We start from the raw sequence: 14,012 nt of genomic DNA, 5'->3' as shown, positions 1-14,012 counted from the left end.
GCAGCTCTGGCTACCAGACTACGGAGGTACACCAAGGACACAGACGCCAAGTGTATAAATAAGCTGTTTTCCAAAGAACCTGGAGAAGTATTCACGCAGTTCCAGAGCAACAGCATGCCAGTAACTGAACCAACCAAAACAGTAACTGAGGAGCACTTGAAGAGTGTGTGGGAGAAAGGAGCATCACATAACACCAGTGTCCAATGGCAGAAAGACCTACAAACAAGCCTTTTCAATCTCCCAAAGGAAGAACCAGTGACCATCACAGCAACATATGTCCAACAATAGGTAGCTAGTATGAAGAACTGCACTCCACCAGGGCCTGGCATGACCCATGCCTATTGGCTGAAGAAGCTAAAAACACTACATCCATGGCTGGCAGCTCAAATTAATCAGCTGCTTGTAGAAGGCTCACACCCTGATTGGCTAACTCAAATAAGGAGAGGGCTATTAATGAAGGAGCCTCGCAAAGGAGCAACACCGTCAAACTGCAGGCCTATAACCTGCCCATCAACAACATGGAAGCTCCTATCAGGCATCATAGCCACCAAGCTGAAGGAATATGCTCAGGGATGGGGGGCTTGGTAATGGAACCAGAGGCTCCAAGCACCAACTGCTGATAGACTAAGCAGTCATGTGAGACTCCAAGCCCAGGCAAAATTTACTTAAGCACAGTCTGGATCGACTACCAGAACGCTTATGACTTAAAGCCCCTCACATGGATCCTGGAATGCCTAGATGTGTAAAAGGTCAACAGGACACTAAGGATCTTCATCAAGAACTCAATGGGCTATTGGAGGACAATGTTAGAAGTTAACTCAAAGCCAATAGCTAGTGTCCATCAGATGTGGAATATACCAGGCGATGCACTTTCCCTACACTGCTGTTCTGCATAGGCTTGAGCCCCCTAAGCCAGAAAGGATACAACGCTGATCCCTCAAACTCCCAGACCTCTGGTAAAGAACCTGAGACTGAGGGAAAAATACACATACACGTAACCATAAGGGGTAAGAAAAACTATGTGTGTGTGTATATATATATATGTATACACACACACATACACGTATAATATATAAACATATATATTTGCTCTCTTGTCATCTCTCTCTTATATATATAATTGAGTTGAGTTTCATTCTATTTTGAGTTGCAGTTACAGCTCAGCAGTAATGAGTGTTGTGTATTTAATATTTCAGTAATAATTTGAGTAATATTGTAAATATATTGTTCAATTAAGTATTCTTTTATTGTTTAAATAATTCATTACAGGTTGTACAATACTGTGCAAAAGTTGGGGGCACATATATATAACTAGGGTGCCTAAGACTTTTGCACAGTACTGTAGTAATTTTATGTATTGCACTGTACAGCTGCACAAAACAACAAACAAATTTTACGACATGTGTGAGTAATGATAAACATGATTCTGATATGAGTCTCTATTGTGGACTGAGAATGGAAAGCCAGCAGGGAGAGGGGCATTATGGTTGGGAAAAGGGGAAGAGAGAGGGGAGGAAGTGTGAAACACCAGGGAGATTCTATAATGATCAATAAAGCAATCCTTTGGAATCAAGTGCCCTTGCCTGGTATCTCACCCTCACTACTTCTAACATCTTTAGCTTCCACCAAATTTACAAACTCCCCCTCCGTTCACATTGACAAATACAGTACTGGGAAAGTTCTTAGGCCTCAAGGTTATTTATAGTATTTGTGCCTAGGCTTTTTGCACAGTGTTGTATGTAAATATACTACACATGAATGGCATATGTCATCACACCACCACGTCCTATGTGCAAGCCTCTCTTGAAGTAAAAACAAAACTCTGACAAATATCTCTCGGGTTCCCATGTTTTTATTTTCAGTTAGTTTTATGTTTTGGAGTTAAGAAAAGTAATTGTTTCCAGTAGTGGGAGAGTCTAGATTCAGATGGCACAACCTCAAAATAAAACAATGTCCCTTCGGAACTGAGATGAGGAAGAATTTCTTTAGCCAGAGGGTGGTGAATCTGTGGAATTCATTGCCACAGATGGCTGTCAAGGTCAAGTCATTTAATATATTTAACTTGAAATCTGATCTGTTTTGATTGGTAAGGCTGTCAAAATTTTCACGTAGATGGCAGGAGAATGGGATTGAGAGGTAAAAATAAACTAGGCATGATCTCATGGTGGAGCAGATTTGATGGGCCTAATTCTGCTCTGATGCCTTAGCTTGTTATGGATCTGATCACACAAAGTATTATTCAACTGCTGAGGTCAATATCCCTTTAATAAGATGTAATACTTTCTGTTCATAAAAAATAAATTAGACTAATTACTGTTCTGATGGGCTTTCTTTTCCTTTGTTTAAAGATTTTAGACTGTAATATAAATATGATCTGAGTTTATCATGTGTAACAGCTGTTTATTGTAGTTCCTCTGAATTTAGCCATTTGGCCAAGGACTTTTACAGATTTTTAAATGCCAAATAGCTTTTATTGCTGATGAAAAGCACTCCACATTAAAAAAAGTGACCATGTTTCTTTGTATGTTTATGAGGCTCTTAATGCTATATGATCTTTGAATATGGTACAGCAGCCAATTTAAAAAATCACATTTTAAGATACAAATCCTGTTGAAGCAAATTACATGTGGACACACTCTCCAACACTGTGATTAAATCAGAGTAGTTTGCCTTTTTTGCATCTCTTTTGCATCTGTCTCAACATTATTGACTTGACTCTGAGGGAAACCTAGCCTGGAAATGACAACTGACATCATTGTCACCATGGAGGAGTACAGTAGAAATGTCTGTTTAGATGAAGTATCAAATAAAAAGTTTTAGTCCATGAAATGTTTAACTAGGGTCTAATAACTGATTGGTTCAATGACTGTATTTAAAATGGTTGAATCAACTTACACAAAATAAAGGTTTAATAATTTGAATTCAGTTTAATTTTACTTTTTAATCAACATCCTAATGATGAAAGTGTATGTGTTTTAATTTCTAAACTCACTCCTTATTTCCTATAACTTCTTATTTCCCAGAACGAAGCAGCAAGAGCTGTTCTCAAAAATGCTGAATGTAGATGGAATATTCCAATGCGGGGATATAATTAAGTAAATCCTGTAATCTTCTGATCAAATAAAGCACACAAAGAAGAGCAAGGCATTGAATAATTATCTCTATACTGATTTTCATTTCATTATATTTGTTTATTGATTCCCACCATTTGGTATCACAGCAAAGGCAGCTTTAGGGGTAGCAGAAAAAATAACTATTTTATAGTTTGAGTTGATAACCACAAACCCATGGTATTCTCCAGTAACATCTATTAATATTCACCATCAAAACTCAGTTACCACCAACACCTTGCCAACAAAAACACATCTGAGTATAGTATTCTGCATTCTTGAAATCTAGAGTGGAAACAGAAGACAAAATACCAAATAAACAACCATTTTCATTCTGTTTTCAGATGAGCTGTGACAAAGCATTTTTGAATTCTCATGACCAGATTGTGCAACAGTTTCTTCCCCCAAGCCATCAGACTCCTCAATACCCAGAGTCCAGACTGACATTGTAGTTTGTCCTCTCCTGTGCCTTTTGTCTTGTTTATTAATTATTGCACTGCCCTAGACTTTTTTTGTGCACTTTATGTAGTCCTGTGCAGGTCTGTAGTCTAGTGCAGTTTTTGTGTTGTTTTAAGTAGCCTAGTGTAACCTTGTGCTGTCTCACATAGTCTAGTGTAGTTTTGTGTTGTTTCATGTAGCACCAGGATCCTGGAGGAACATTGTTTCATTTTTACTGCATACTTTACCTGCAGTTTATGGTTGGAATGACAATAAAAGCAACTTGAACTTGAATTCTTTTGGACATCTGTATTCTGTAATGTTACTCATTACATTTTATTAACCAGTGGAATTTACCACAGTCATGATGATTGCACTGGACAACACATTTTCTCAAGAGCACTGGTTTTTCATTTTTATTTTTGGTTATGATAGACTGTTAGAAGCTGAACACAAATTTCAGATTACTGAATAACAGGAATTTTGGAGAAACAGGAGATTTACTTTTATTGAATGTAATGCATTTAATTGCATAATGGTGCTGACACTTTGCAATAGTTCAATGAAGATAAAAATGTGTTGTTGATGGTTTTCATTTGTAGTCAGTGTCTGAGGCTTCTTACTTAGTGTCCAATATTACTCAGCCAACATTGATGGATTCCAGTTGTCTTGACACCATTTCTGCATGACCACAATGTCCACAATGTCCTGGTGAAACCGTAATACTCATCAATGACAGCGCCAAGATTTGCAGGAAAGAAGTCTAAATGGGAATGCAACAAATGTGAGGAGCCCAAGTTTTGTCTTGATCACCAATTTTACAACCCAAATACAGCTTATAGGCTTTCTTAATAAGAGACGTCATGCTCTGTCTTTGAGATTTAAGTGTATACTCATCACAAATATAACAGAAAGTATTGCAGACAATGCAATATTAACAAGACATTTTGCTATCACAAATACTTCTGAAAAATCAATAACTTTATTTTTATGAGTATACACCACATACATTGGCATAGGGCATGCACATCAACGTGATTGCAAACCGATCAGATTGATGTGCAATGTGAATGTAACGCATAGAATTGTGTGTGTGTGTGATACTTTTATTGCCTTTCTAACACCTGCCCTGCAATGCAGCATCTGCCCTGCCTAAGCATGCCCAAGCATACCTGGACAAGATGGACAACATTTTAATTGACTTGAATTATGAATTGAAATAACAAATATAGCTGATTACAAAAGTTGGTGCATGCTACAAAAATTTCATCATGTTTTTATGATCAGCAGCCCAAAAGTATTCAGGAAGCAACATCTTTGTTGTTCAGTAATCCTTTAGATTTATAAAATCTCTGATTTCTTCAGTTTCTTAATCACCTTGTCAGTACATACCAGCTGTACGGTGAAAAAGGCACAACAGTGCTTCTTTCACCTCAGACAGTTGAAGTAATTTGGTGTGGGCCGTCAAATCCTATGAATTTTCTACAGGGGCACAATTGAGAGCATCCTGACTGGCTGCATCACCGCCTGGTATGGGAACTGTACTTTCCTCAATCACAGGACTCTGTAGAGTGTGGTGCAGACAGCCCAGCACATCTGTAGATGTGAACTTCCCACTATTGAGGACATTTATAAAGACAGGTGTGTGGAAACGGCCCAAAGGATCATTGGGGATGCAAGTCACCCCAGCCACAAACAGTTTCAGCTGCTACCATCTGGGAAATGGTGCCACAGCATAAAAGCCAGGACCAACAGGCTGATGGACAGCGACTTCCACCAGGACATCAGACTGATTAATTCATGCTGATGCAACTGTATTTCTATGTTATATTAACTGTCCTGTTGTACATACTATTTATTATAAATTACTATATGTTGCACATTGCACATTTAGATGGAGTCATAACATAAAGATTTTTACTCTTCATGTATATGAAGGATGTAAGTAATAAAGTCAATTCAATTCAGAATTCCTTATTAAAATCTTGCTGAATTTATTCAGCACCATTTATATTCCCTTCATACTCTTCATTTAAAACGGTATTGTAAACTAAACAATAAATTATATTCCTATTGGTTGTACTCTAACTCTCTAGATAAAAAAATATGAATGTGATTCATCTTTTTTTTTAATTGCTTGATCTCCTTAATTTAGGAAACTTCCAAGTAAGTAGTTGGTGAGGTAAGCAATGATATGGTGTCTTTAGATTTTCTAAAGGCTGCACAAAACAAAGTATCTGGATGAGCACTTGATGTGTCAGTGCGTAGAAGACAATGGACTAAGTGCTCATAATTGTTGACATGCATCTGGTTGGCTGAAGCACCTGCTTCTGTGCTGTATGATCTTATGCTGTTAAAGATTATTATATAAGATCGATAAGAAGACATGATGCAGAGAAACGGAGAAAAAGTCTTTTTTATTTTGGGGAGACTTATTAATTCAGTGCCATGAGGATCTGTAGTGGATCCATTGGCATTCATGTTAATGAACTTAAAGATACCCTTCTCTTGTTGGCCTTTCTACAGGAATCACCAACGAGGTGTTCCTCATCATCAGCTCATCTTTGATTTTCACACCTGCAGTTTGCTGATGAACAAGGTTTTCATGCAGATGTATATATCTTCAGTGATGGACAAGGAACTACTTATTTAAATAGAGTTGTTGAATTTAATTGTGGGATAGATGTTTTAAAATATTTTTTGCATGCTTTTAATTTACATCATATAACTTTGTTTTGAGTAAAATTTGATTTCTTTTTATTTTTCAATTATTTACATCCTTTTAAATTGTTTTCAGAGACATTTTAAATCAGTTCAAAGGTCTTTAGTAGCTGTGGGTTGTCAAAAAGTGACCACAGCAAGTGGGTGGTGCACCAGCATCTATAACCCGAGACCTAACATCTGCTCACGGCCCACATGGCCCTCTGATTTCTGTGCCTGAGGATGACATGAGAGCATCCTTCAAGAGGCTGAACCCTTGGAAAGCATCTGGCCCAGATGGTATACCTGTCTGAGTACTGAAGACCTATGCTAATTAACTGGCTGGAATGCTTACTGACATCTTTAAACTCTCACTTCAGCAGTCTGAAGTACTCAAAAGCTTCAAGCAGCCTTCAATCATACCAGTGTCCAAGAATAAAGAGGTATCCTGTCATCCAGTAGCGCTTCATCCACTGTGATGAAGTACTTTGAAAGGTTTGTCAGTAAACATATTTCCTCCTGCCTGAAGAGCAATTTGGATCAGCTTCAATTTGCCAACTGCCACAACAGGTCAACAGCAAATGCCATTTTATTGATTCTTCACTCAATTTTTCACTGGAACATATGAACAGTGAAGATTAAGATGCTCTTCAATGGCTACAGCACTGCATTCAACACTGTGATCACCTCAAAGCTAATTAATAAGCTTCAGGACCTAGGCCTCGATGCCTAATTGTGAAACTGGATCCTTGATTCCTTCACTTGCAGACTACAGGCAGTTCAAATGGCAACAACATCTCCTCTACAATCTCTGCTCACATAGGTGGACCACAAGGCTGTGTGGTTAGTCCCCTGCTGTAATTGCTTTATACTTATAACTGTGTGCCGAAGTACAGCTCCAATGTACATTAAAGTTTGCTGACAACACCACTGTTGTTAGCTGAATCAAAGGTGCTGATGAATTGGCAAATAGGAGGGAAACTGAAAATCTGGTTGAACGGTGTCATGGCAAGAACCCTTCATTCAATGTCAGAAAACCCAAAGAGCTGTTTATCGACTCCAGGAGGAGGAAACTGGAGCTCCATGGGCCAGTCCTCATTAGGGAATTGGAGGTGGGGAGAGTACGCAACTTTAAAGTTTCTTGGTGTTATCATTTCAGAGGACTTGTCTGTGGTCAGCATATAAGTGTCATTACAAAAGAATACCTCAATACTCTTAGAATTCTGTGCAGATTTGGCAGGTCATCTGAAAGTTTGAGAAACCTCTATAGATGCACAATGGAGCATATGTTGGCTGGTTGCATCACAGCCTGGTATGGAAACACCAAAGCCCAAAAACATAAAATCCTACAAAACGTAACAGATACAGCCCAGTCCATCACAGAGAAAACCCTCCCCATCATTGAGCATATCTACAAGGAGCACTGCCACAAGAAAGCATCAAGGACCACCTCCATCCAGGCCACGCTCTCTTATTGCTGCTGCCATCAGAAAGAAGGTACAGGAGTCCTGGTTTCCACGTCACCATGTTTAGAAACGGTTACCACTTTTCAAACAGCAGGCCTCTGAGTCAACATGGATCAATTCACTCATCTCAACACTGAACTTCTTCCGTAAAACTATGGACTCACTTTCATAGACTCTGCTCATGCTCTCAGTATTATTTATTACTTATTATTATTATTTGTTTGTTTTATATTTGCACAGTTTGTTTTCTTTTGCACATTGGCTGTTTGCCTGTCTTTCTGTGTAGTTTTTCATTGATTCCCTTGTACTGTATGTGCCCACAAGAAAATGAAACTCAGGGTGCCATATGGTATCATATATATACTTTGATAATAAATTTACTTTGAACATGTCACCCAATGCAACATTAATGAGGCCTGCAGATCAATGGAGCACAAGACCAGAAAGTGTAAGGGTCCAGAATGCTGCAGGTGGCAAGCTGGGTCCAGCGTGATTCAGAAAAACACGAGGGTCTACAAATGCTGAAAACACAAAGCAGCGCACACAAAATGCTGCAGGTACTCTGCCGGTCAGGCAGCATCTGTGCAGATGATTAAACAGATGACATTTGAGGCTGAGACCCTTCTTCAGGACTGAAGGAAAAGGGAAGATACCAGAATTTTAAAAGTGGGAGGGGAGGCTAACTAGAAAACAAAGGTGAAGCCAAGTTGGTGGGAAAAGTAACAGGCTGGGGAAGAAGGAATCTGATAGGAGAGGGGAGTGGAGGAAAAAGGGAAGAAGGAGCAGACCCAAAGGAAGGTGAAATTCAAACGAGAAGAGGTAAAAGGCCAGCATGGAAAATAGAAAAGGGGAGGGGGAGGGATTTTTTTTTACCAGGAGCCTCCATCAGGTTGGAGGCTACTCAGATGGAATATAAGGTGTCCTTCCTCCACATTGAGGGTGGCTTCATCTTGGCACAAGAAAGGGCCATATATCAACATGTCTAAATGGGAATTAAAATGTTTGATCACTGGGAAGTTCCACATTCGGTGGAGAGAGAAGAAGTGTTCGACAAAGCGGTCCTCCAATTTACACCGAGTCTCACTAATTGTAGAGGAGGCCATACTGTGAGCACCAGGGACAATAAATGACCCCAACAGTTTCACAGGAGGAGTGTTGCCTCACCTGGAAGGACTGTTTGGGACCCTGAATGGAGCTGACCCCTGTGGAAAGTGGGGGTGGGGAATGAGGTAAAGATATGTTTAGTAGTATGATCACTTTGGAGATAGCGGAAGTTGCAGAAGATGATGTGTTGGATGCGGAGTCTCATGGGCGGTAGGTAAAGAGAAGAGGAGCTATCACTGTTAAGGCAAATTGAAGAATATCATGAAAAGATGAATGCAACCCATAAGGAGTACACAAAGAACAGAGGCTGGTCATGCAAATGTTCAGGAAGGCAGTAGATGAAATAAAAAGAGAGGGGAAAATAAAGGTAATTGCTTAGCTGGAAATAATAGAAAGGGATCTCTTTTAAAGCACTGGAAACTTGTAAATATTTGTATGTATTAGTCTGATGGCATATTGATCCCTGAAGCAGGAGAAGTGAACATACACATACTGTAAGCAGGTAGAAAGAACAACTAGTTTATTGCCTTTATTAGAAATTCAGGTTACTTTGTGATTAATAAAGAACAATCATCAGCCATAAATGAATACTGAGATACCCACTTAGTCTCTAAAAGTTAAATGTTCTTTGTCCTTGAAAAGCCCAAATTTTTTTCTCAGAATTACTAAGACTTTGCTTGCATGCAAATATTATGATAGCATGACAGCACATAATTGAGACTTGGTCACATCTGTGTAACTTGCATACTTTTAGTTTAACATCAGTAGCATACAGCTCTTTTTGATTATTTCAACCCTCTTCCACAGTATAAGCTTGTAGGCAGTGCGAGAGGTAGGATAGGCAGTGCGAGAGGTAAGATAGGCAGTGCGAGAGGTAGGATAGGCAGTGCGAGAGGTAGGATAGGCAGTGCGAGAGGTAGGATAGGCAGGTGATAGAGAAGGCTGAAGGCTTGAAATGTGTCTATTTTAATGCAAGGAGTGTTGTGAACGAAGCGGATGAGCTTAGAGTGTGGATCAGTACTTGGAGATATGATGTGGTGGCCATTACAGAGACTTGGATGGCTCAGGGACTGGATTGGTTACTTCAAATGCCGGGTTTCAGATGTTTCAGAAAGGACAGGGAGGGAGGCAAAAGAAGTGGGGGCGTGGCACTGTTGATCAGAGATATTGTCATGGCTGCAGAAAAGGTGGACGCCATGGAAGGATTGTCTACAGAGTCTCTGTGAGTGGAGGTTAGGGAAAGGAAGCGGTCAATAACTGTACTGGGTGTTTTTTATAGCCCGCCCAATAGTAGCAGGGATATCGAGGAGCAGATAGGGAAACAGATCCTGGAAGGGTGTAATAATAACAGAGTTGTCATGATGGGAGATTTTAATTTCCCAAATATCGATTAGCAACTCCCTAGAGCAAGGGGTTTAGATCGGGTAGAGTTTGTTAGGTGTGTTCAGGAAGGTTTCTTGACACAGTATGTAGATAAGCCTACAAGAGGAGAGGCTGTACTTGATTTGGTATTGGGAAATGAACCTGGTCAGGTGTCAGATCTCTCAGTGGGAGAGCATTTTGAAGATAGTAATCATAATTCTATCTCCTTTACAATAGCATTGGAGTGAGATAGGAACAGACAAGTTAGAGAGTGTTCAATTGGAGTAAGGAGAATTATGAGGCTATCAGGCAGGAACTTGGAGGCTTAAATTGGAAACAGATGTTCTCAGGGAAAAGTATGGAACTAATGTGGCAAATACTCAAGGGATATTTGTGTAGAGTTCTGTATAGATACATTCCAATGAGACAGGGAAGTTATGGTAGGGTACAGGAACTGCGTGGTACAGAGGCCGTAGTAAATCTAGTCAAGAAGAAAAGAAAAGTTTACGAAAGGTTCAGAGAGCTAGGTAATGCTCAAGATCTAGAAGATTATAGGGCTACTATCTATATAGGACCCTGGTCAGACCCCACTTGGAGTACTGTGCTCAGTTCTAGTCGCCTCACTACAGGAAGGATGTGAAATCCATAGAAAGGGTGCAGAGGAAATTTACAAGGATGTTGCCTGGATTGGGGAACATGCCTTATGAGAACAGGTTGAGTGAATTCAGTCTTTTCTCCTTGGAGCAAAGGAGGTTGAGATGTGACCTAATAGAGGTGTACAAGATGATAAGAGGCATTGATCGTGTGGATAGTCAGAGGCTTTTTCCCAGGTCTGAAATGGTTGCCACAAAAAGACACAGGTTTAAGGTGATGTGGAATAGGTACAGAGGAAATATCAGGGGTCAGTTTTTTACTCAGAGAATTCCGAGTACGTGGAATGGGCTGCCGGCATCGGTGGTTGTGGCAGATACGATGGGGTCTTTTAAGAGTTTTTTTGGATAGGTACGTGGAGCTTAGTAAAATAGAGGGCTATAGGTGAGCCGAGTAATTTCTGAGGTAGGGATATGTTCAGCACAACTTTGTGGGTCGAAGGGCCTGTATGGTTTCTATGTTTTTATAAACACAGAAGGCATCCTTGGTTATTTATTTTATGAGGACAGTTTTATATTTACAACTTATGTCAGCACATTCTGGTGATATATTTAAAGTGGTCCTATAAAATACTTTATGCCGGCTAGTGGTGTAGTGGCATCTACACCGTACTTCATGGCTGGCTGCTTGCATGCTTTCGATCCATGCTGGGTTGAGGATAGCCAATGCTAAATAAACTACAATTGCCACCCAACGTACCACAAAGCATGGAGAGGAAGAACAATAAAATGCTAAGCTTTCTGTGTCATTTAGAGTGCAAAATTAATTTCATTTTAATGCGCAGCTCTCGTTGAAATTCCGCATCTAACAAACAGAGACCACCCAATGATAACATAAATTTGCTGATGATTAAAGGGAAGTAAAGGTCAATTATACAAACCACTCCAGTAGAGCATTGGCGGAAGGGACTGTAGCTAATGCCAACAGCTGCTGCTCGGTCTTCACTGCCTTGATTGGCAAACTGATGTGTAACTCTTCTCAGTCACGCAGCAAGATTCAAGCTTTTATAAAGCTGATTTCTCCATTCTTTCCATCAAAGATTAATTAAATACTTCGCCTTCTCTCGGATATATTTCAACAGACGATTTAGTACTTGGGTCATTTTCTTGCATTAATTAATACTTGAAGGTTTTTGGGTGCTGTTCTTGCTGGATTGTATTGTCTAACATGGAACCCTAATTTTTATAATAAGTGCAGAAAGGATGAGTTCAGGTCTTCACGTTTACTGCAAAGATTCCTTAATAATCTATCTCTATTTGTTTCCCCGTATTTTCACAAGCATAATATAGTAGTTCATTAAACATTGGGACATTCATATTTGAATATGCAGCTAGTCAACAGAACCCACATGTTTTGATAAATAAGATTCATCACATTGCTACTGACTTAACGCTTAGAGATAATAGAACAACACTGCACACTACAGCCCTACGACTGATAGCTTGGTCGATATAGTTTTAGATTGGGAGAACATCACACAATGCAATTTTGCTTTGCTAGATTTACGGTTATATAGAATGAATGTCAAGTGCAAAACCTTCAGACAACTACATTTCAATATTTTTATTGTTTCTATTTCTACTAGACCTTGATACAAATATACGACGACAAGAAATAAGAGTTGGAAATATAAATTCCATCAACTTCTTTATCAACAAAATCGAACTATTTACTATCTCACAGAATTGAAGGCAGCTATATTATCAGCTCATATGAACTACACACATACATCTAGAAATATGCAAATAGATTTGAAATGCATTTTGTAATAAATATTTCATTTGTCACAATAACAGAACTTAACAGCCAAACTAATCTTACATCAGTAATTCTAACTCCAAGGAGCAGATTTCAAGCAAGTTACCCAAATAGACAATAAAGCATGACAGTACCAAGACTTGCATCGATACTTACCGTGTTATTTGTAGTTGTGTCTGATATCTGTATGGGAGATGCTGTCAGCAGTGCTCCAAGTACCCTAAATCTCTCACTATCTTTGAGATTTTATCAGCAGTCAAATTGCATATAGAACTCATTCACTCTGTTTGCTGTTCAGAGCAGTAGTTGGAAATGTGTGGGTCTGTAGCTGCGAAAGAGGTGGAACAAACAGGAAGACCTAGAGAGATATTACCCCTAATGCTCTTTTCCATTGCATTAATCACTGATGTTTACACAGGCTGGGAATGTAACCAACTTCCCTTCCAAATGTAGGAGTTAGAGAATTCCACATCTTGCCAAAAAGATTTCTCCAGTTAGATATAGAAGTGTAACACGGATATTTTAAAAATATATAGGGAAGTGAGCTACAGGGAGGGAGGGAGTGTGAGGGGGGAGAGAGGTGGGAGAGAGAGGGGAAGAGAGGTGGGAGAGAGAGGGGAAGAGAGGGGAAGAAAGGGGAGGGAGTGGGAGAGAGGGGGAGCGAGGAGGGGGAGAGGGAGAGAGAGGTAAGAGGGAGGAGAGGAGAGAGAGAGAGAGAGAGAATGAATATTTACTGTGTCTGGTTAAACAATGTACTGACAGGAAATCAAGTTGCTACAGGCTTAGATTAAACATTACACAATGCAATACCTCCCATGTAACAAAGTAAACCTGAGGACTTAGAAAAAAGGCTCTAATTACCTTGCTTTCTAGAGTTTTACATCCAGCTTAATAGTGGCTGTAACAGTTGTTAGTTGAAGTAGTCTCTTGGTAGTGGGTGCTTTATTATCATACGTTACCTCTTACACTGAGAATAGTACTCCTCTGCAGTTGCAAGCTAAAGATTGCTGAATGCCTAGCACTCATATCTAAGATCAGAGACAGCCTCAACGAAAAATGCTGTCAGTTGCCAATCAGTGTGAATTTTACAGCATTCAAAATAGCAGATATGAATTAAGTCATTTGAGAAACAAAGTTAGGCGATCAGGTGTGAATCACAGTGAAACTAATCTCACCCAGGACAGCAATAGAACATGTGGCGGTAAGCCAGCTTCTGTTCTTGTTCCCGATTGCTCTGTGACTGATGTTAGGAAATATACAAGTTTGAATACATTATGAACAGAGAATTCAGTTTGATTATCATTCCCTATCCTAATCAAGCAGTATGTTGAATAAGCATTTATTTTCTGTAGTCAGTTATGAATACTGTGCAATAGCATGTTCTACACTTGCAAGAAATCATGCCTCCAGAAGCAAAGTACTT

General features: G+C 39.5%; 1 protein-coding gene across 2 annotated transcripts in view; it reads right to left on the bottom strand.

The window, feature by feature from the left end:
* The window catches only part of LOC132398116 (rho GTPase-activating protein 6-like), a 165,086-nt gene extending 151,754 nt beyond the window's left edge, over positions 1-13,332 (bottom strand). For both annotated transcript variants that reach the window (XM_059977113.1, XM_059977116.1), the window contains exon 1: positions 12,746-13,332. The gene's annotated coding sequence lies outside the window, so the exon portion shown is untranslated. The remainder of the gene's footprint in view (positions 1-12,745) is intronic.
* Positions 13,333-14,012: the final 680 nt, after the last annotated feature.

This window comes from Hypanus sabinus, chromosome 8, assembly GCF_030144855.1.
Source record: "Hypanus sabinus isolate sHypSab1 chromosome 8, sHypSab1.hap1, whole genome shotgun sequence".
Taxonomy (NCBI): Eukaryota; Metazoa; Chordata; class Chondrichthyes; order Myliobatiformes; family Dasyatidae; genus Hypanus; species Hypanus sabinus.
Note: the sequence above shows the minus strand (reverse complement) of the source record. Positions and strands in the feature narration are given on the sequence as shown.